Source organism: Cavia porcellus, unplaced genomic scaffold (genome assembly GCF_034190915.1).
Source record: "Cavia porcellus strain 051 isolate PalLab524CR breed Dunkin Hartley unplaced genomic scaffold, mCavPor4.1 scaffold_4, whole genome shotgun sequence".
Taxonomy (NCBI): domain Eukaryota; kingdom Metazoa; phylum Chordata; class Mammalia; order Rodentia; family Caviidae; genus Cavia; species Cavia porcellus.
In genome coordinates this window covers 99,209,523-99,234,723 of record NW_026947487.1, presented here as the reverse complement: position 1 = coordinate 99,234,723, position 25,201 = coordinate 99,209,523, and the positions used below count along the sequence as shown (strand labels likewise).

Sequence of the window (25,201 nt, the reverse complement as noted above, 5' to 3'; positions counted from 1 at the left end):
CCAGGAGATTCTGATATGGAGTTTCCTACCAGCATACAACAAGGACAGAAGGAGGCAGCTGTCTCACTTCTCAGAGAAAGTGGTTTGGGTTTAACATTGCTCACTGACCATCATCCATGGCCTCTCTATATGGCCCACAGTGCCCTTAGGCTTACCCCAACAACCCATTTTGGCACTTTCTAGGAGGTACCAAAATTTGCATCAGTTAAAGTAGTCTATACAGAGCAAGGGACAGGTATTCATGACTTCCATCCAATGGGCAAGGTAATTTGTAGATTTAGTGTCCTCCATCCAACTCCTGCTGCTCTAATCTGTGGTCCCAACTCCTGAATGGGCAGATGCTCTCTCTGCCCTTAAGTCTTTTTACTTAATTACTAGCTGGGAAATGTGATTGCTGATATTTCCATGCCTTCCCAGCTCAGAGTAGGGGAAAAACTCCTAGATGTTATCTAGAAAACACAGTGCTCTTTGTTAATTCCTGGGCTGCTGTCCACGACTGCTGGAGAGAAAGTCCTCGAGTGCTCTCCAAATTATTGCATCATTTGACACTGATGATGGTCAAAGAAATAGTAAAAACATAGGATGAAGAAGAGTCTCAGGAGTACAGGGGGAGGAGTGTTTTAAAAACTTACCTATCTATAATGATGTATTGGAGACCACTATGAAGCAGCTCTGAACAGGATTTAAAATTAACTAATTGGCTTTCTATGTGTACCTGTGAGTCTGTCCTAGGCCTAGGCCCCTTGCCTGATGATGGAAGCTGATTCATAGTAAGTGAACCTCTATGAATCACTGGTCCAGGCTGAGGTCTGCAGTGGCCTATGAGATCAGAGATATCTCAAAAAGCAAGGTAAGGCCAAAGCTGAGCACCCCTTGACTGCAGCACTAATGAAGTAAATAGAGAGTGCAGCTGAAGGAATATGACTCCTGCAGTTGCACTCCTACCATAAGTGTCATCATGGAGATAAAATAGTTCTCCTAAATTAATACTTTACTACTTGGAGAAGTCTTTGAAGTGACTCCCAAGGTCCTGCTCATTTTCCATGCTTTCCTCAGTTTCCTTGTCTTTTGTTTTGAATCTAACAAATATGGGCAGCCCAGAGAAGTCTTTGTTTTAGCCCTCAGTGTCTTGAACTCAGCTGAAGGGTTTTGACCCTCCTGGAGCCCTAAAATCATACCACTTGTCTCATTTTATTTAAGCCTCTGCCATACATTCGTTTAGGAGATTAGGGATCTAGGTCAGGAAACGATAATGATGAACAAAAAGAGAGACACAGAGACCACCATCAGAATGCTTGCTTTCCATTGGCAGCCAGCACAAGAGGGGGGAAACAGCCCGACACACTCCTGTGTTACTGCCACCATTGGGAAGCTTGCTTCCCTTAGGTAGCCAGTGTGGGCCTGAAGAAATAGTTAGACATGCCCCTGCAAACCTGCCACCATCTGTGAAGTGCTAGTGTAGCCACACAGGCTGGGAGAAGAAGCAGCCCCACCACTGTGTGGTCATGGCCATTGAGGAAGCCTTGGTGTAGCCATGCAGGTCTGGAGAAACCCTCCCCATCCCCCATCACCTTCCCAGGAGCCCGTTTTCAGAGAAACCCAGGTGCATGAAAGATTCCCCTAAATTGCAGAGGAGCAGCAAATGCAAGATGTACCTGAGACCCCCAACTGGCTTGTCTGGAAGAACCCAGGAAAATGTCAGGATGAAGGAGCAAAAGACATACTCTCAGCCCATACAGAACAAGCATGAGAGGTGCAGACATGGAAGAAAATGGAAGTTATACCCCTGAAATCTCTAAGAGGATGCCAACTGAAGTAAAGAAATAACTTCATGAGGCTGTAAAAGTAATCAGATCAGAAATAATATCTCAGGTAAAAGAAGAAATGCCAAATATAATGAAAGAATTGCTCAGCATGTCTAAAGAAGACATAGATAAAAAAGAGAAGCATAGGAAAATGATAGAAATCTTGAAGGAACAATATAGAGAAGAATTAGAATGTATGAAACAGATTCAAAGAGACATCTAAGAAATTAAAAACTCTGTTGGAAGCTGGCAAGAAACTGAAGATAGACTTTCAGACTTTGAAGACAGTATTGCAGCTAGTGATCATGAAAGGAAAGATCTCTTAAAATAACTAAGAATCAAAAAATAACAATTCAATGGTTGCAAGATGACACAAAGAAAAATGACTGAAAAATAAGAGGTGTCAGCAAAAAAGCAGGAGTGAACACAAATAGCATAAAAAGACTATTTATAGAAGTAATAGCAGAAAACTTCCCAAACATAGGAAAAGGCCCTGACATACAGATAAGTGAGGCATATAGACTCCAGCTACCCAAAACTAAAATCTACACCCAGATACACAATAATTAAGATTCCAGAAATTCAGCACAAGAACAGAATATTAAAAGCTGTTAGAAGAAAAAAAAAAACCCAGATCATTTATAAAGCAAAATCCATCAGAATCCAGCAGGACTTCTCAACACAAACCATCAAGTCAAGAAGACCCTGGAGTGAAATGAAGTCCTCCAAGAAAACAATTTCTAACCCAGATTGATGTACCCTGCAAAACTATCTTCCAAAAATTATGGAGAAATAAGATACTTCCATGATAATGAACAACTGAAGAAATTCATGACCACCAAACCAACCCTACAAAGAGTACTGAAAGGCATTCTAGAGAGTAATAAGAAAGTCCATGGTTCCAAGGACAGCAGTAGAGGGGAATCACCAAGTGGGGCAAATAATTGAATGGAAAGGAAAATTAGGCAGCCAATGGCAGGAAAATAGCATGGCAGAGATGAGGCAGTGCATGTTGACCATAACCATAATATAGATGGCCTCAATTCACCAATAAAAAGAAATATAGGCAGATTCGATCAGGAGATAGGATCCATCAATATGCTGATTCAAGACACACATTTAACTTGAAAGGAAATTAACAGACTGAAAATCAAAGGAGAGAAAACAATGTTCCATTTGACAAGAAACCAGAAAAACACAAGGGTAGCTTTTCCATCAAGTTCAGAATGGATAAGAAAGATACGGTATTTTTATATAATGGAAAGTTGCCCAGTTATAAAGAAGGGTAATTTTGAGGCTCTTGTAGATAAATGGATGTAAGTTGATATCATGCTCATGGGTGAAATGGTTCAAACTCACATAGGTGAACATTGTGTTATCTCCTTAGCTTGAAAAAACTGAAGGAATTAGTGGATCCAAAATGTACAATAGATATTGTGAAAGTAATAAAGAAGGAAACATCTAAAAAGGGAAAGAGGTACCCATTGTTAATTTCCTATTGTCTTGTTTTGAACTCATGTATCTTTTCATTGTGTGGTTTGGTTATATTCTGTCTTGCTTTGTTTGATTTCATTATGTCTAATGGTATGGGCAGCAGTTTTGAAGACAACAAGCTATATTATGGTAGCCATTCTTGATTTCCTATTATCTTACTTTGAATTCCTGTAATACTTTAATTGTTTTTTTTGATTGGTTTTATTCTGTTTAATTTTATTTTGTCTGATGGTAAGGGCAGCCATTTTGAAGATAACAAGGGGCACCATGGTAGCCATTGTTGGTTTCTTTTAGTTTCATTTTGAAGTCCCCTATCACTTTCATTGTTTTGTTCTGATTGTCTTTCTTCTGTTTTGTTTGGTTTTACTATCTTTAAAATAAAATTTAAAAAAGAGAGAGACACAGACAGAGGACAGCACAGGCATTAAAAAAGAGAAAAAGGAAAAAATCCAGGGAAATATGAACAATGTGTTGTCATTTCTCATCCATTCAAACAGAGTCAAATTTATGCCCCATTATGTAAGACTGGTGGGGACACAAAATGATGAAGCCATTGTGAAAGAGAGTTTAGAATTTTTTAAAAAGGTACCATATACTTGTCATATGACTCAGCAATTTCCCTCTCAAGTCTTTACCCCAAAGGAAATGAGAGCATGTGTACACATAAAAACAGATTTGAAAGTTTTTATACCAGCATTATTAAAAATAGCCAAAAATGAAGTCATTGACAAAAATGTGTATAGATCAGGGAGCCAACATGTGTGGTGTTTCTGTACACAAAATGATGCACCATAATAAAAGGACAAACAAGCTTTCACAAAAGTTCATTTGTGTGATATTATAGCCTAAGCAATGTACAGCAACAGAAAGCAGTTATGAGGTTGCTAGGCAGCAGAGTGGAGGGCAATGATACCTATAAAGGGGAGTAAAGAGAGGTTTTGCAACAAAAAAAAAATCTTGAATGTGACGTGCTAATGGTTGGACTTATCAGATATTTACTCACACTTAGAAAACTATGCAATTAAAATGGGTGAGCTTAGTCCTATATAAATTATTTTACAATAAAGTTCTTAAAAATAAGATAACTATTAAAATCTAAGAAATACCAAAGGATCCCATATGTAAGGAATGTCCTGCACATGCATAGAACTTAAAACAATGCACAGGCATATTTATAGCAAAAGCTCAATAAAACTTTTAGGCCTCAGTGGAAATATGTACCAGTTAGGGTGCACTGAAAGAAAGGTCTCTACCCTCCAAGTGCCTCAGACTAGGGTTAATGTTCTCCTTATCTGCCACCTGATGTCCGGATTGGGTAATGTGGGCATCTTTTAACCAAAATTCAGGATACTGTATTTAAAGTTTAAGTCATTGAGTGGTGCCAAAGTGGACTTTCTCCCTGAAAAACAAGTGCCCTCTTAGGAACAGTGGGAGAGAGGTAGGAGGATTGGAAGGATGGGGTACCTAGGATTGAGGTAAAAGATAAAGCCTTTTAATAACAAAGAGAAAATACTTTGGGGTGAAAAAGAGGTAGATTGATGCAGTAGAGCAACAAAATCTTTGTAGAATGAGACAAAAATGCATGACAAATTTTTATTGCATGAGCTAAAAAAAGTTTAGGGAATACAATGAGGTTAGAAGGAAAATTAATCACATGGTGACAAAAAAGGATGAGAAAATCATCAGGGAGTTAGGAGACCACAAAGGGAATTTTGAAATGCAAGATAAAAACACTCTGGATGGAAGGACTCAGGGAGACCTGGACCAGGACCCTTCTGCTAGACATGTGTGGATCTTCTAAATTGCAATCTCACTTGGAAGAACTATCTCACAGATAAACCTCTTTGCAGACCCACAGTGATTATGAAGTGGTGCAGGATTATAATATGTACAGGCTCAATAAAAATAATAGCAGGTTGAAGCACAAAGCCGACCGAGGGCCTGCCTGGTTCTCCTGGGGAGCTCCCAACTCGCGAGGCAGCATCTCTGTCCAGAACTTCACCCTATTGGCCTTCAGGGCACGGTCCACGGAGGGTGAGAGGTTCAGCTGCAAGTACTGTTCATCATCATCCAACAGAGGCCAGTAGGGCAGGTCCTCACCATTAGGGTTCCTGTGGACACACCCTCCCAGCCGCAGAGGGAGGTCAGTCTGAGATCCGTATGACATAGAACTTGGTGCCTGACTTGGGTCAAGCTAGGCAGCCAAGTAGGTCTGTGGAGTATTGATGAGGAAGATTCCCGGTATAGGAAAGCGATGTCTTCCCACTGGTATCCCTTGTCTCTGAGTAGGCCACTTGGACCTGTTTCCTATCTTCCACGCAGAGGAAGGCTTAACTGAAGCACAACACCGTGGCCCACCCTCCAGGTCAGCAGGAAGTGGATGAGTGACTCATACTAACAAGACTACTCTGTCTATGTCCACATAGTTCCTGGCACTGGGAGGCTGTCATCACATAATTTAGGACTATATATGCTAAAGAGGTCAAACAGACATGAGAGGACTCAATAGTTTCAAGTTTCCAATGGAGGTTGACGTAGGGGCATCATCTCACCCAATTTTGGCAAAGTTGGCCCAATACTTCATCATCCTCCTGCTCAGCAGCTTCTCCTCCTCGGTGAAGTCAACTGCAGAGAAGAAGAGGACAGAGGTCTACTGTCTGGTTGACACTTACCTGCTGCTCTTCATGCACCACTTCATACACTCACCATTCAGCTACAGCCCGATCCTTTTGCCCCAAGCCCAGTCTCTACCTCCCCTAAATACCCTGGAGCAGGTCTTCCGTTTGCCCAACCTCTTCTTCCCAAACCCAGCATCTAGCTGAAATAATCCTAGGGTCATTGGTGCCACAGACATCCCCTTCTTCCAGCACAGGAAATCCAGTCAAGAAATAAATATTCCTTAGAGACATCTCCCCTTCACTCATGCTGGATATTATGGTTTGGTGGGGGAAATGAGAAGAAAGAGCACAAGTTGGAGTGAAAGGATTTTGATTCTAATCTCAGTGTAAGCATTTGAGCTCTAAGATGGTGAACATGATCTTGTTCCCTTTCTGAGCCTCAGTTTCCTTAACTTGACAGTGAGAGAATCCACCCTTGATAGTAGTCAAGCCTACCTCTGTTTATGGGATTTGAGGAATAGTCACCTTGTCCATATATGAAGGAAGATCCAAAGACAAAGGGTGTCTCATCACTGTGATCAGCTTTCATGTAGGGTGGCCTGCTGTTTTTGGCAAAGCTGGGAGGATGCTGGAACTCATAGAAATATACAGTGCCGTGAGAACCTAGGGATGTGAAGAGGCTATGACTTTGTGATTCCTTACCTGGAGTTCTCCTGCCTCATCCTTGGTGGAAGAGCTGGACCCAATGCTAGAACCTGACTGGAATCTGCGTATTACGGTTCATAATCACACACTGTGTAGAGGCAGCGGAAAAAGTCTTGGATAGGTTATGACCTGAACTTCCCATTTCGGTAGTTTGAGTATGGCACTGTGTGATATTCCCCCCAATTTCCTCAGTGTCGACAGCTAAGGTAGATAGAAAACTAGTCGGAAGTCTGAGAGGTATTGTGCTGTCAAGGGAGTCAGTATAGAAGATGCAACACATCAAAATTGTGGCTGGAGCAGCCCAGCACATGCACTGCAGGCAGGACCTTCAGCCAAGTACGGGGAGAGGGAGAGAAGTCACAAGAGCTGTGAGAAAATGAGACACTGTTTCTAAAGGAGCCATGCAGAGCCAGTGGTTGCTGAATGAATGCTGTGCTCTGGCACCCAGACACATTGAACAGAAGTGGAGCCAAAAGTGGGCTAGGTGATTCTCAGAGCATGGGGGAAGCCTTAAAACATTGCTCAAAACCCAGAAATATAGGAAAATGACCCCAAAAAGGGCAAAATGAAATCTCAAAATGGGAAGGGCTCCTATTTTATTTCAAAAGTCAGGAAGGAACTCCAGCATCAGAATAGTCCCTAGTCTCTTTGCTATCAATGTTCTGGAGTGGAATAAGTAAAGAACCAGCCAGTCGCTGTAGACTGTTAGCGGGTGGAGAGCAGCCTAGGGGGAATTCTGCTTGGAAGAAGGACTGGGACCACAGAGACTCTGCCACCAAAGGCCAATCTTCACCCTAAATGCAAAGGACTGAAGTGTCCTCTGATCTGGAACCAGCAGAGCAGCCTTGGCCCAGAAACAGAAGTAAGGAAGTAGCCTTGGCCTGCAGGCCAAGAAAAGGAAACACCCCCACTCAATAACCAGTGTGTAAGAGGAGTCACTGGTGTGGAACAGAGGAAATTTTGCAAGGTCTGGATGAAGCCAAATGTACAGGGAGCAAATCAGAGTCCCGGGCCCAGAGTGTGTGCAAGTTGAAAACCAGCACACAGGGAAACCTTGGAACTTCACTCCCAGATGATAAGACCATGTCCAGTGTCTGAAATCTCTCAAGGAGACCCAGGAGGTTCAAGGGGTCTTAACTGAGGCATGCCCAGCGAACTCCAAGAAGTCGCAGGGGCCCAAATTGAGTCCCAGGCCCAGAGTGTGCACAAGTTGAAACCCAGCACACAGGGAAGTCTTGGAATGTGGCACCCAGGCGGTAAGACTACACCCCGTGTCTGAAATGACAGGAGGTTGCACAGGAGTCCCTGTGAGCCTAACTAGCTCGTGCTCAGTGACTCCAAGTGGCTAGTTGTTGCCTGCTGTCTGCCCCTGGAGCCAAAAGTGGGCTAGGTGATTCTCAAAGCATGGGGGAAGCCTTAAAACATCGCTCAAAACCCAGAAATATAGGAAAATGACCCCAAAAAGGGCAAAATGCAATCTCAAACTTCCAGCCCAACCCAAGCAAGCCTAGGAGACATGGACACAGAAGAAAATATAAGCCATACACCTGAAATATATCAACTGAAGTAAAGAAACAACTCCCGGGAAGCTACAAAAGAACTCAAATCAGAAATAGTCTCCCAGGTAAAAGAAGAAAAGATAAATGTAGAGAAACAAATGCTGAATACATCTAAAGAAGGCACAGTTAACAAATTAGAGGAACAATGCAAAAAGAGGGAAACTCTGAATGAAGAATATAAAAAACAGAATGTATGAAGCAGAATCAAAGAGATATACAAGAAACCAAAAATGCCATTGAAAGTTGGCAAAACTGCTTCAGTGAAAATGAAAACATAATTTCAGACTTCAAAGACATGATTGCAGCCAGTGAACAGGAAAGGAAAGATCTTTTTTAAAAAAATTTATTTAAAGAGAAAAAAGCAAAACAGAAAAAAGAGTAGTAATAATACAGAATTTCAAAAAAAAAACAGTAAGAAATCACTAATTGATAAATTACATTATGTCATCTTAGAAATAGTTGTTCAAGTTACAAAATTAAAGCATACAAAGTGGACATTCAAACAGTGAGACTGCAAATAGTTCTGATCAAGGATCAAACAAAAACTTAGTAATATGGTCATATATCTTACACACTTAAACATACATGCAGTTATATCATTTAGAGCACTTTCTTTTCCTCTCTTTTTTACAATAGAAATTACACATTTTGAGTATGAAAGATCTTTTAAAAATAACAAGGAACCAGGAAATAACAATTCAGCAACTGCAATGCAAGATGATGCAAAGAAAAACAGCATAAGATTGATAGGTATAAAGGAAAAGGAAGGTAACAACACAAATGATATCAAAAGGTTATTTACAGAAGTAAGAGCTGAAAATTTCACAAACATGAGAATGGAAACTGACATACAGATCAGTGAAACATATAAAACTCCAAATAGCTATAACCAAATTAAAACTCCACCCAGACATATAATAATCGGTATCCCAAAAATCCAACATAAGAACAGAATATTAAAAGCTGCTAGACAGAAGAGACAGATCACCTCTAAAGGAAAGCCTATCAGAATCACAGAAGACTTCTCAACACAAACAATGAAGTCAAGAAGAGGAATGGAGTGAAATATTTCAGATCCTAAAGGAAAATGAGTTCCAACCTAGATTGATGTACCCTGCAAAACTGTCCTTCAAAATGGATGGAGAAATAAGATACTTCCACAACAAATAACCACTGAAGAATTTCATGACCACCAAACCAACCCTGCAAAGAATACTGAAAGACATTCTAGACAGACATAGGAAAAAACCACTAAGCAAGGCAAATAATTAAACAGAGTGGAAAGGTAAAAAATCAACAGCAGAAACATAACATGTCAAAAGTAAACCTTTATTCAGGAAGTGTTTATGGAAAGAAAAAGTAAACCAATATATATCCATTATAACCATTAATGTAAATGGCCCCAATTCATCAATTAAATGAAACAGACTGGCTTAATGGACCAAGAAACAATATCCAACCATATGTTGCATACAGGAAACCAATCTAACCCAAAAGGAAGCTCATAGACTGAAAGTCAAAGGATGGAAAACAATACTTCATGCAATAGGATTCCTCCAAAAACAGGAGTAGCTATTCTGTTGGCAGACAATATGAACTTCAAACCAAGAATGATCCAAAGAGATAAAGAAGGCCACTACATACTAGTTAGGGGGATAGAGGAAGAGATAACAATCTTAAATATATATGCACCAAATTTGGGAGCACTCAGCTATACAAAACAAATATTAACAGAAATGAAAAATCAAATAAGCAATAACACAATTATAACAGGAGATCTTAGCACACCATTGACACAAAGGGACAAATCAACCAGACAGAAAATCAGCAAAGAAATAACAGAACTGAATCACACCTGTGAATAAATGGACTTAGTAAATGTATACAGAGTGTTTCACCCAACAACATCAGAATATACATTCTTCTCAGCAGCACATGAAACGTTCTCCAGTCCACATACTAGCCCACAGAACAGGTTTAAGTAAATGCAAAAGAATTGAAATTATCCCATGCATGTTATCAGATCATAGCACCATAAAACTAGAAATTAATGACAAAAGAAACTGCATAAACCCCACAAACACATGGAAATTGAATAACACACTCCTGAGTAATCAGTAAGTCACAGGGAAAATTAAAGAAGAAGCTAAACAATATTTTCAGGCAAACTAAAATACAGATACATCTTATCGAAACCTGTGGGATGCAATGAAAGCAGTCCTCAGAGGAAAATTTATTGCAGTGAACTCCCACATCAGGGAAACAGAATGAAAACAAACAACCTGATGCTACACCTCAAACATCTACAAAAAGAAGATCAAGTGAAGCCAAAAGCCAAAAGAAGGGAGGAAATTATAAAGGCCAGAGCAGAATCAATGCAATAGAGACTAAGAAAACAATATACAGAATCAATGAATCAAAAAGTTGATTCTTGGAAGGAATAGATGAAATTGACAGGCTTCTAGCCAACCTTATTTTAAAAAGGAAAGAACAAAACTCAAATTCATGCAATAAAGAATGAAAAGGGTGAAATCACTTCAGACCCTGTGGAAATACAGAATATCATCAATACCTGTTTCAAAAACCTCTACTCTCATAGTTTCGATAACGCAGAGGAAATGGACAGATTCCTAGAAACATATGAATTATCGAAGCTGGGTCAAGAAGATGTAAAACTGTTGAATAACTCAATTTCAATTAACAAAATTGAAAATGTAATCTACCAACAAAGAAAAGCCATGTTCAGATGGATTCACTGCGGAATTCTACAAGAAATATAAAGCAGACTTACTGCCGACACTCCTCAAACTCTTCAGTGAAATTGAAAGGGAAACAATTCTTGCTAACTCATTCCTGGAAGCAGACATTACTCTAATACCAAAATCTGAGAAAGACTCAACCAAAAAAGAGAACTACAGGCCAATCTCTCTAATGAACATAGATGCAAAAGTTCTCAATAAAATTTTGGCAAACAGAATGCAGAAGATCATCAAGAAGATTATACACCATGATCAAGTGGGATTCATCCCAGAAATTCAGGGATGGTTCAACATACACAAATCAATAAATGTAATCTACCATATCAATAGAGCCAAAAATAAGAAACACATGATCATTTCTATAGATGCAGAAAAAGCTTTTGATAAGGTCCAACACTTATTCATGATAAAAAACCTTACAGAAAATTGGAATAGATGGTCTTTAACTCAATATGATAAAAGCCATCTATGACAAACCAAAAGCCAGCATCATATTAAATGGCCAAAAGCTGAAAGCCTTTACCCTAAAATCAGGAACAAGACAAGGATGTCCATTATCACCACTCCTATTCAATATAGTGCTGAAAATACTAGCCAGAGCAATTAGACAAGAGAGAGAAATAAAAGGAGTAAGAATAGGAAAAGAAGAAATTAAATTATCATTATTTGCAGATGACATGATACTCTACATAGAAGACACCCAAAACTCCATTGAAAGACTCATAGGTATAATAAATAAATTCAGTAAAAAGTCAACACTTAAAAATCAATAGCATTCTTATACACTAACAACAAAACCACTGAGAGAGAAATGAGAGAAGCCACACCCTTAATAATAGCATCCAACAAAATGAAATATTTAGGAATTAATCTAACAAAAGAAGCAGAAGATCAGGGAAAATTATAATGCCCTGAAAAGGAAATCAAAGAAGGCCTCAGAAAATGGAAAGATATCCCTCGTTAATGGATAGGAAGAACAAACATTGTGAAAATGGCCATTCTCCCAAGATCGTTATACAAATTTAAAGCAATCCCAATCAAAATACCACTAGCATACTTCATAGATCTAGAGAAATTCATCTGGAACCAGAAGAGACCCAGAATAGCAAAGGCAAGGCAGGAGGCATCATAATCTCTGACTTGAAGTTATACTACAAAGCTACTGTAATAAAGTCAGCATGGTACTGGAATAAAAACAGAGCTGAAGATCAATGGAATAGATTTGAAGATACAACTACAACTACAAACACACTCACCCAACTTATCTTTGATAAAGGGGCCAAACATGTCCACTGGAAGAAAGATAGTCTCTTCAATAAATGGTACTGAAAAAATTGGCTTTCCATATGCTGAAAACTAAATCTAAACCCATGCCTATCACCATGTACTAAACTAAAGTCTAAGTGGATTAAAGATCTAAATATTAAAACAGAAACACTAAACTTGTTGGAAGAAAAAGTAGATAGAAATCTTGAAGACATAAGGGTAGGTAGAGAATTCATGAACAAGAATCAAACCATATGCCAAATACTTCACAGAATCAATAACTGGGATCGCATCCTATTAGAAAAGTTTCTGCATGTCGAAAGAAATCTCCTACATAGCCAAAAGAAAACCCACAAATTGGGAAAAACTTTTAGTGAATGATTCCTCAATCAAAGGACTTCTATCTAGAATATATAAAGAATTTTTAAAAATCAGACCCCCAAAATTCAAAAACCCATTCCAAAAATGGGCATCTGAGGTGAAGATACAGTTCTCAGATGAAGAAATACAAATGACTAATAAATACATGAAAAAATGTTTAGCATCATTGGTCACCAGAGAAGTGCAAATAAAAACAACGCTGAGGTTTTATCTCACTCCAGAAAGAATGGCCAGGATCAAGAAAACTACCAACAACAAATGCTGGAGAGGTTGTGGGGAAAGAGGAACTCTCCTGCACTGTTGGTAAGAGTATAGCCTGGTGCAACCACTGTGGAGGTCAGTCTGAAGTTTCCTCAAAAATCTGGGATTGGAAGTCCTATTTGACCCAGCTATCCCACTTCTGGGCTTATTCCCAGAAGAACTGAAAACATCCTACCACAGTGATATACATGCACCCATGTTTATAGCAGCACAATTTGTAATAGCCAGATCTTGGAAACAACCAAAATGCCCATCAACTGAGAAACGGATAAAAAGATGTGATAGTTTTATACAATGGAGTACTACTCTGCTATAAAGAATGACCACATTGAGATATTTATAAATAAATGGATGCAACCTGAGAATCTGCTTAAAGGGTAAAAATAATATCTCAGGGAAAAATGAGGAAAAAGAAAAAGGAAGGGAAAAGAAAAAATGTCTAAAGTTATATAAACACACTTAGGATAACTAAGATGATTACACTACAAAATCTATAAGTTCTTGGAACAAAATAGTTAACATTCATAGGATAGGAACAATTGTGCATATTATTGTATAGTCATTTGAGGAACTCTTGAAGATCATTACGTAAAATAACAACCCTAGTTACGTTCATATCACCTTGTTTTGAAGGCCTATACTGTCAGTGTTCTGGGCTCTTTGCTATTGTTTATGTCTTTTTTTGTTTTGTGTTTTTCAAGGAATTTGTTTTGTTTTGTCTGGGTTGTTCTGTTTTTCCCTCTAATATAGAAAGAATAGGTATAGAAACTCATGCATGCGTAGAACATCTTAAAAGTTTATGAGAATCAACAATATAATGTACGATGAAATGAACAGCTACTTTGAAGAAAAAGAGACACTAACATACCCGGTGCTGATTCCATAGCATCATGATGTGAAATCCAGCAATACTACTATTCTCTGTTCAGAGTGATTTTAGTCTGTTTTGTTTTGTTTAATTTCAACATACATGAAGGTATGTACAGCTATTTTGAGGAGAATGAGAGACATTATGGCAGCCATTATTGACTTCCTTATTATCTGGTCTTGAAGACCTAAAATGCCTTCATCACCCTGTTCTGGAACAGGAACTATTTTGTTTTGTATGAATTCATTGTATGTGAAGATATGGACAACTATTTGGAAGAAAACAAGAGATAATATGATACACAGTGAAGATCTCTGAATGACTTGCTTTGAAATCTGTGACTCATATTGTTATCTTATGATCTGTTTTATTATTTAATTTTATACTTTTTTTTAAAATCAGTACTGGGGATCGAACTCACGACCACCTGCTTGCAAGGCTTATGCCACTGAGCTAAATCCCCAGCCCCTAATTTTACACTCTTTAAAAATAAAAAGTAAAATAAATTGGGAAGGTAGATTCTTCAGATAGACACAAAGATCAAGAATCATCTATACCTAGAAGACATCTCTGAGGAATACACATTTCCTAGGGAAGCTTCAATACAAATAATAAAGCTGTCTACTATAAAAGATCTACAGGCATCAACCCAGAAAACAAAATAATATTGAAAATGACAAGATGCAGAAGAAAAATGCAACCCAGACCTCCAACCCACTCAGGAAAAGCCCAGAGCACAATGAGATACAGCGAACTGGAAGGCACCACAGGGACGTTCTGAAGTGAGAGCGGCAGAAATGAAACAAAAAATTAGTGAAGCTATAGAAAAAATAATCTCTCAGGTTAAAAAAAAGAAATGATCAAAATTAAAGACATTAGAGCAGATACAGATTTTAAAAAAGAGAAGAGCTTAGGAAAATGAGGGAAACCATGAATTCCCAACATAAGAAAGAAACGAAATGCGTGAAAGAGAGCCAAACAGAAATCTGGGAGATTAAAAATTTCATTGAAAGTATAAACAAGCAGGTTAAATGAAGGCGAGGATAGAATATCAGATTTAGAAGGTAAGATTGCACCTAGTGACCATGAAAAGAAAATATCTTAAAAATAGCAAAGGATCCTGAAACATTAATCCAATGCTTCCAGTATGAAGCAAAGAATAGCATAAGAGTGACTGAAGTCAATGAGAAAGCCAGAGGTAGTGCAAAGGCCACAAAAATCCTCACAGAAGTAATGGCAGAAAACTATCAAAATATGGATAAATAATTTGACATACAAATAAATGAAGCATGCAGAACTCCAAATAACCAAGAACAAAATAAATCTACACCAAGGCATATAATAATCAAGATTCCAAAAATTCAGCATAAGATGAGAATATTAAAAGCAGTTAGAAAAATAAACAAATCACCCGTAAAGGAAAAACCATCAGAATCACAGCTGACTTCGCAACACAAATCCTCAAATGAAGGGAAGCTTGGAGTGATGTATTTCAAGCCCCTCCCAAAAAAACATCTTCCAACCCAGACTGATGTACCCTGCAAAGCTATCCATCAAAATCAATGAAAATATAAGATACTTCCATCACAAAGAACAATGGAAGAAATTCATTACCACCAAACGTGCTCTCCAAATGTTCTGAAGGATATTTTAGAAAGAGATAATGAGAATCACGAGCACAAGAATACCAATAGAAAGAAGCCACCATGCAGGGCAAGCAACTAAACAGAGGGGAAGGACAAGGAAGTAACAACAAGAAAATAATATGCTAAGGGTATGACAATACATTTCAGTTATAACTATCAATGTAAATGGTCTCAATTCACCAAACAAAAGAAACAGACTGGCAGAATACATCAACAAACAAAATCCAACAATATGCTGCATACAAGAAGCATATTTAACTGAAAAAGAAATTCACAGAATGAAATTCAAAGGATGGAAAGTAATTCTCAATGTGACAGGGACCCAGAAAAAGGCAGGATGGCTATTCTCTTTGCAGACAATGTGAACTTCAAGCTAAGACTGATCAAAAGAGATGAAAGAAGCGGGGCTGGGGATTTAGCTCAGCGGCATAAGCGCCTGCCTTGCAAGCAGGCAGTCGTGAGTTTGATCCCCGGTACCGACTAAAAAAAAAAAAAAAAGAGAGAGAGAGATGAAAGAAGGTCCTTACATACTTCTTAAGGGAAAACTCCAAGGAAAAGAAATAACAATCACAAATATATATGTGCCAAATACCAGTGCACCCAACTATATAAAATGTATAGTAAAAGACATGAAAAATCAAATAAGCACTAACATGATTGCAATGGGGGAACTTCAAGTATCACTGTAAAAATACAGACCAACTAGATCAAAAAATAAAAATCAACAAAGAAATATCAGAACTAAACCAATCCTGTGAGCAAATGGACTTTGTAGATGCTTACAAAGGATTCTAACACACAACATCCGAATACATATTCTTCTCAGCTGCACATGGGATTTTCTCCAAAATAGGCCACATACTGGCTCATAGAATATGCTTAAGTAAATGCAGATGTATTGAAATTATCTGGTGAAAATTATTTGACCATAGTGCAATGAAAATGGAAATCAATGGTAAAAGAAACCACAAAAACTACATAAACACATGCAAGTTAGCACCCTCCTGAACAACTAATGGGTCACAGGGAAATTAAAGAAGAAATTAGGCAGTATCTACAATTAAATGATAATGCCAATATAACATACTGGAACTTATAGGACAAAATCCAATCCTAAGAGGAAAACTTATACAACTGAATTCTCTCAGCAGAAAAACAGAAGGAGTTCATATAAACAACTTAATGTTGAACCTCAAACTTCTAGAAAAAAAAAATCAAACCCAAATCTCATATGAAGAACGAAAAGATGAGAACAGAGGTTAATGCAGTTGAGACTATGAAAACAACACAAAGAATCAGTGAATCTAAGAGTTGGTTCTTTGAGAGATTCAGTAAGATTAATAAATCCTTAGCCAATCTTATAAATAAAAGGAAAAAAGACTCAGATTCATGTAATTATGAATGAAAAGGGTGAAATCACAATGGATCCTACAGAAATCCAGATCATCAATACCTACTTTTAGAACATGTACTCTAATAAGACGGAAAACACAAATGATATGAACAGATTCCTAGATATATATGAATTGCCAAAGCTGAATCAAGAAGATATAAAAATTTGAAATAATCGAATACCAGCCAAAATATAATTTAATAATTTAATTATATTGAAAATATAATTAAAACTTTACCAGCAAAGAATAGACCAGGTCCTGACAGATTCCCTGCTGAATTCTTCAAGAAATTTAGAGAAAGTATTATGCCACTAAAACTGAAACTCTTTAATAAACTTAAAAGGGGAGGACTACTTTGCAACTCATTCCTGGAAACAAGTATTACCCTGACACAAAAACTAAACAAGGACACATCCAAAAAAAGGAAACCTACAGGCCAATCTTCTGAATGAACACAGGTGCAAAAATCCTCAATATGATTCTGACAAACAGAATTCAGCAAATCAAGAATATTGTACACCATGGTCAAGGATTTATTCCAGGGATGTAGGGGTGGTTCAACATACACAGGTCAAGAAATGTAATATACCATATCAACAGAGTCAGAGACAAAAGTCATATGATCATCTCAGTGGGTGCAGAAAAAGCAATCAACAAAGTCCAACACACACACACACACACACACACACACACATATATATATATATACAAGATAGATAACTATAGTATTAGTCTCTGTTAGTTCATCAAAAAGAAAAATTCATGCTTTCATTGTTTGATTGCTTGGGCAGTGTTTTCATGCCTATATCATGTAATCTGAACAACTACTTTGAAGGTAACAATATGCAATATGTTAACCAGTGTTAATCTCCTATTATTTTGTTTTGAAATTCTGTATCACCGTTTTGATTTATTTTGGTTTTAAAATAAAATTTAAAAATAATCGGGGGAAAAAAAACTACAGAAAATTGGAATAAATGACCTTTACTCAATCTGGCAAAATTCATTGATGACAAAATTGTGGCTGGAGGTGAATATGAAGAGAGCCAGGTCTCAAGATGAAGATTTTATGAGAAGGCCTAATTGCTTCCCTAGAGATAAAGATGAAGATTTTATGAGAAGGCCTGGTTGCTTCTCTAGAGATAAAGAGCAGCTTCAGATTCTAGTGTAATTAGCATCACCTGGTCTATACACTCAACTAGTGCATCCAACACATAGGTGGGTGACCAAAAGATCTGTCTCACATTACTTATCCCTTTTCAGGAACACCTTTGTTCTTTCTATGATAGAAGTGGCAGATAAGCTAAATTTAATGATGCTGGGAATACACTCTTGCTACATACCTTTCCTCCATATAAGTGGCTCTATTTGTTATTCTATAGGTCGCTTAAACCCGTACCTACCCACATTGTAATTTTGCTGTATAAAATATTCTTGAACACAGAACATCAATGACAACCCACTTTCAGAACTTCTCCTGTTCCTCAGAAGTTTCTCTCAATAAATATTTCCTGCTCTGAACTTTCTTCATCCTTGAAATCCATATTTCAGTATCAGAAGACACTAACTGGGCACATCTGACATCTAGCAGTTTGGGAACTATTTTCCTGGTGACACAGTGAGAGAGATGCCTGTCCCTTATGCTCACAAGGAGGAACTTTTTTCATTAGTGAAGTTAAGTTATATAGACTAGTGGGTTTCACTTTGGCATGTTCATGTATATATGAAACACACTTTCATGATTCTTCCCCTCAGTTTCGTTCCTCAAACTTTCTTTGCCTAACACTTGGTTCACTTCATCTTCTCTACTAGTCTCCCTTCTAATTTCTGATAATCTCTCTCTCTCTTTACTTTTGTTGGGAGCCAGGATGTGGAAGGGTTAAGTTGCTGAACACAGGGCTCTCTGGTTGTATTGAAAAACTCATATTCACAGCCTCTGAAGACAACAAAAAGGATTCAGGGGCAATAAAACTGCCAAATTTGGAGATCAAACAGTTCCCTTAACTGGCAAGATTTACTGCCTTTGTTCTAGCTTCTCAAGGTAGGTCCTGCTCATTTTTGAGGCCTTTTACTTGAGATGTGCAATTCACTTCCTGCACCCCCTGAGTCTGTGGGAACTCAACAAAAATATAGGCAATTCAGGAAAGCTTGTGTCATAGCCCCTAGAGTCCTGACCTTCTCGACTCCCCACAAAATCTTATTACATTGTCTCCTTTCTTTAACTCTTCACTGTAACTCGATTTAGGACACTGGGAGCTAGGCCAAGTCCCTGGTGTTCCTTCTTTCTTTTATTTTTATTTTTATGTTTTGTCCTCAGAGTCTTCATATGAAAGCAAACAGGCAATATTTGATTTTCTCAGTCTCACATTGACATGATAATCTCTAGTTTTGTACATTTTTGTACAAGAAACATGAATACACTCTAGGTTTCTTCTGAATGAAGCCTACTGCATACATAGGCCATTACTTTATCCAGTCAACGGTTAGTGGGCACCTAGGCTATTTCTATAGGGTAAGTGTTATGAAATGTACTACATGGATATATAGGTATCTCTATAGTAAGCCGTGTCATCAGAAAATAGACTTAATTGTATAAGTTTTTAAAAATTTATTGCAGAAAAAGACACACTGCCAGTAATTCCCCTCAAAATAATCAAAATACACTCCTCATTTTGAACACCTTAAAGTCATATTTTTGGTAATATATATATACCACTCTGACTGAGGTGAAATGAAATCTCAGTGTAGCTTTGATTTTCATTTTCCTGATTTCTGAAAAAGTTGAATTGTTTTTATAAGCTCATTGCCCATTTCTACTTCTACTTTTGATAGGCATCTGTATAATTCATTTCCTCATTCAGTGACTGACCAACTCAAGTTTCATTTTTGTGTTTGTGTTCCTTGTTTTGATACTAAAAATTTTGTGTTCTCCACATATTCTCAAATTAATCAACTTTTGGAAGATTAGCCTGTACACACTGTGTCCCATTTTGTAGGCTGTTCCTTCACTCTGCTAATTAGCGTGTGTGTGTGTGTTTAGAAGCTGTTGAATTAATGCAATTGATTATTTGATTCTTCTGTTATTTGTTATGGTATAGGAGTCTTATTCGACAATCATGGTTGGGGCTGTGAGTTTGATTGTTATTCTAGAAGTTTAAAACGTTTGGATCTTAAATCTAGATCTTTGATACATTTTGAATTGATTCTTGTATAAGATGAAGGACAAGGATTTGATTTTAATCTTCTACATATGGATATGGACTCTTCCTAGAATCATCAATGAAAGAAATCTTTGTTAGGTCAGGCATGCAATGGATATAGCTGCATGGGTTTGTTCTGTGTTCCCCATTCAGTTTCACTGATCTAAGTGTTTCTATGTAAATACAATCTCGTTTTGTTACTATAGCTTTGTTGTATATTTTGAAATAGGGAATTGAGATACTTCTAGCACTTTTCTTTATTTCTTTCTTTCTTCTTTTGCAGAGGCTATGGCCATGAGGGTTTTCTGGAGAGCGACGTAACACATGTGGCAGTCATGTCTCATTTACATGTACTCACGCTGAAAACGTGCTATTTGGAATGCAGGCATCATGAAGATGAAGTCCCCAATCATCTCATGGAACTGGATTTTCAGGTTCTGGGGGTCATCGTTGTCTCCCATGTATTCTTCCATCACCAAGTCTCCAAACTTAGAAGGCAGATTCTAGACCAGGAGAAGCATGGAGAGCCAGGTTAGGCAGATTTCAGCACAGGGATGGGCAGCAGTTCCAAGTAGGACAATTGAGCATGGAATGGGACCAGAAGTGTAGAAAATAGTCAAGCTGTGGGATAACCCCACCCACAGACACAGACAGTCATAGTTCTGCCTTTCTTTTGGGGGTGGCTACATGGAAAGGAAAGTGGAGATGCGATACCCATTGGAACAGGAACCCAGGAGCCTCACCATCTCTGCTGACATGGTCTGCAGAACAGCCTTTAGGGTTGCTCTATCCATGTTCTGCAGGCCTGGGGAACGCTGCATCTGGATGTAGGAGGGATGAAATATGAGGTGTAGGGACAGATAAGCCTGCATCTGAAGTTCCAGCCTGACTGTACTCCCCAAACTAACATGAGAACTCACCATGGGGAGACTCCAGCCATACTCATCATTATTGATACCAATGATGCTGGGAACAGGTCGAAAATCAGCAGAGGCGAGCAGTTCCTGTGGGTGTCTGGGCAGGAAAACCCCATCTACTACACCAGCAATGATCTCAAAGTTCTGAAGAACCATTAAATTTCACTGATTTAGGTCAGATCTTATACATTTTCTAATGCTCATTGAGTTACTTGCACTCTTTGCTAACTCACCCTAGAATGCTCATGCCCACCCCATGATAATCTCCACTAGGTGTGACAGATGAAGGCCCTTATTTCCCATCAGATTCATTAGCACACTAAGGCATGCAAAAGAGGTAATCAGTCCAGAGCAGTACGGACTGTCTCTCCTACCCACGATCAGTCCTCTTCTGCTGTACCCAAGAATACTCAGCCGGACCTTGGCAATGGCCAGCATTTCCTCTTCACTCTTGCCTTGCAGGCACCTCACCAAGTTTCTGAGTCTACCTGCCCACAGCCAGACAGGTTGGCCACCTTCTGTAAATGGATTAGAGAGAGCTGGTTCATACTCTCTGACATGGAAAGAGGGGCCCAAGGAACATGTTGAGTTCAAATGACCCCACCTCAAATTTCCAAGGATATCATATATAGATGTCTGCAGGTGTGAAATTGTTCCAATTTCTCTTTTTCTTAGAGTTCCCAGCCAGAGGATCATTCTACTTGCTTAAATAGTTTTGAGAGTGATGAGTGGTTTGGGGTTTTCTCAGTGACAGAATGTACCCAGCCTCTCTGAGGCAGAGGTGTGTGGATTCTGATCATTGGAAACTCACCAATTCCCAGAAAATCAACAGAACTCAAGGCACCTTAATTTCCCAACTTCCCCCTGCACAGACAGAGCATCATAAGCTCTGAAGGTGAAGGGAAAGGCTGGGGCATTTGAGCAACTCACCTCAGTGACAGCCTTAGAGGAGTTGGTGAGCAGGCTAGGTGCAATAGCCGTCCCACTCTCCATGATGGCACCACGGAACAGTCCTCGGGACAATGGGGATGCGACGAGGGAAGACACCTCAGCCACCAGCAGACTGGCCAAAAATGGTGACATGGTCAGGATTGCCTCCAAAGTGGAAGATATTCTGTTGCACCCAGCGTAGGGCAGCCACTTGGTCCAGGTAGCCCCAGTTGCCAGTGGCATGCTGGTCTCCAGTGCTGAGAATTATCAAGGACAATGCTTACATCCAAGTCCTGGCTCTGCTCACTTCCCATTTCTAAGTCAACCTAAGGCTCACCTGAAGAAGCCTAGGACACCCAGACGGTACTGGATAGTGACAACTATATGTCCTCAGAAGCGACCAGTATGGATCCATCATACTCAGAAGCTGAACCTCCAACTAATGCACCTCCATGGATCCATACCATCACCTGGAGAAATAAAGACACATGCCATATTGTTCTCACTCAGCTCACATTCATGTCACTTACCCAAAGACAGTCCATTGCTTTGATTCCATATAGCTACTCACACAGACATGAGCTCGATAGAGCTTCATCATCTGGGCAAAGGGTTATGGTGCTAGCTTCAATTCATTAGATCAGGATTCTCAGACTTTACCATTTATCTCACAAAGGCAAGTCTTTCTACTACTTTCAGTCTATTTCAAAATAGAAGGAAAATGATCTTCCTCTGACTTTTCCAACTGAAAATATTAATCAAAAGTGTTATCTAACAAACTGGCATGGCATATACACAGTGGCAGAAGTGTTGAGGGATATCAAGCTACAACTCTTGTGCATAAAAAAGATCTCTCGTGGACACAAATCTGTGCTTTCTGGCATCAGCTAGGGGTCCATGATTCACTATGCAGTGGTCAGTCTCCCAGCATGGGTGAGAAGGCCTTCTTGGAACCCACAGAGAAAGGCTGTTAACCAGCCTTCTCTACACTGTAGCAGAGCCCAAGCTGATCCTCCTCCTTCTAATCTTTTTCTCCTGGAGTGTTTGTAGGGTTGGGAGTTTGGACTTGGAGCCTTGCAGTTGCTGGATAAATGGTGCACCATTGAATACATCCTCACTTCTGCTCTCAGAGAAAAAATGTCTGACCACCCAGGAGCTCTGCATGGTTTGACACTCACTGGCAGATTAGAACCCTCATTGGCATAGGCAGATGTGTAGATGCTGAGGTACAAGCAGTCCTCGGACATTGGGATGGGAGGCAGGTTCTGAGTGAACAGCATGAGAGCTCCTGCATTCATATCATTTTGAAGATACCTTGTCAAAAAGGCAAACAATTAGTTCAGAAAATATGCAGTAACCAGAACCAAACTCTAGATCTGATTTGCTCCTTTCTACTGTCAATATCCTCTTTTCCCTGACACCCAGTATAATGGTTGATTTTGTCCACTTGAGAAGTTTAAAAGCTTAACTAAGTCAGTTCAGCAATTCCACACCCTATGTGGAGAGAATCCACCCTAGGGTAGATCATTGCCAGGATGGTATAAAGGGGAAATGAGGAAGGACAGACTCATTTCTGTTCTGCAAAGGAGGCTCCAGTCTTCACCTTCAGCTTGGATGTCATCTCCCAGCCTCTAGAGCAGGCTATGGCTTTTACCTCACCTCCTTCAGCCTTCCAGAACAGATTCTTTGGCTTCCTATTACAGACCCTTGACCTCCTGATATGAACTTGCACAGGACACTGCAGTGGACTCCAGACTTTGGACTGCTGAAACATTTGTTCTCCAGGGTATACACACCCTCTGAACCCTTCCTCACCCAACTCTATAGCTGACCATTGTAAGCCAATCGTGTAATTTCTTGTACATTTCTGTATATTCTGCTATATCTATTTCTCTGGTAAACACTGCCTGGTACACCCTGACATACATGATCCTTCTTTCAAGTCCCTGTTCTTTAAGACATAGGTCTCAGGAAGGGTTGTCATGATGAAACTGAGATTTCCAAAGAGTTCTCCAGGTTGATGAGCTCCGTGGAATCTAGTTCTCCTGAGGATGGAAAGTTATGACTATTAGGTATCGCCAAGGGGATTGATTGTAGCTGCTGATATTTTCCATTTTTCCCTATAGCTATGTAATTCTAGAATAGGCAAAGATCTCCTGCATAGGTGCTGTACATTGGGGATAGCCAATCAGGCCCACAAGCCCTACATTTATCTTCCCCAAAGATGGTCCCAGCCTGCTGCTGTCACAGTTTCTTGCTCTGCAGAATGTGGCATATCTTAGCCATATTTCATATGAAAGAGCTTAACACCCCAAAACTTCATGGGAAGGAAATGCTCCCTTATCCCATCAGATCCATTTGAGCCAAGTCTAATGATCTTGATACAGATGGGAACAGCAGAGCAGCCACCACAGGCCATACCAGGCCGGTTTAGCCCATTGTTCCTCATCTAAAGAGGCACTTGTCTGCCAGCTTACACATGATGCCTTGCCAGCAGACACATTGAATGCTCTGTGGCCACCACACACTGATGGCTGGTGCATGTTAGAGCAGAGGATAAAGCCTAGTGCAATGTGCCTGCTGGGAGACGGAGTACATCTGCAACGCTGCATCCTGGAAGAGAACAATGTTTCTTGTAGTGGTGTGAGGTTTCCCCCACATCAGTAATGGAGAAACCCAAAGCCAAGAAGGGCAGAAGTGGTGACCATTTAGGTGGAAACCAAGGAGAATGCATGTCAGTATACTTAGGCACAGTCTTGGACACAATGTGGGAGACATCGCAACCTCAATGGTCCTGTTGAGAGCCGACGTTTAAATGAGACAGATAAGAGTGGGCCCCAGCCCAGCACACTTTTATGGCTGCTCATTGATACTGAATGAACATAAATCCCAGTCAAAGATGTAAAAAGAAGCTATGGGTGAGATGGGGCAGATCTTCCTGCCTGGAAACGCTAGTATCTTCCAAATGAAGGGTCACAGCTGGTAAGGGAGGAAGCTGGGCAGAGTGACCATCTGGGTGAGGTACTGAGGATTCCTTTGGAGTAGATCACATTGGGAAAGGGTGGGAGAGATCATCAGATCCCACACCAGGAGTCTTTGGTTCAGATGGTCAAAGGCTACAAACACTCCCTGCACACAGATCCCTCCCAACATCAGCTTCTGATAAGGGGCCTAAGACTACCTGACTCTGATAGATCAGACCACCTTTGCCCTGGCAGCCAATTGATGTTTTTGCCCCATATCAGGAGCACAGGGTGAAGGAACTCAGGAACCTCTCAGTTCAGCTTTGGCATGTAATGCCCAAGGGCTTCTCTGTCCTTTGAAATCTGTTAGTTTGAGTTGTAGAATGGTAGAGCATTTTTCTTGCTAAGAGGATGACACATTCAGAGACAAATGGC

At 39.5% G+C, this 25,201-nt stretch overlaps 1 pseudogene; it reads right to left on the bottom strand.

Moving 5' to 3' along the window:
* Positions 1-4,889: 4,889 nt before the first annotated feature.
* On the bottom strand, positions 4,890-23,083 carry LOC100723373 (pyrethroid hydrolase Ces2e-like; annotated as a pseudogene).
* Positions 23,084-25,201: the final 2,118 nt, after the last annotated feature.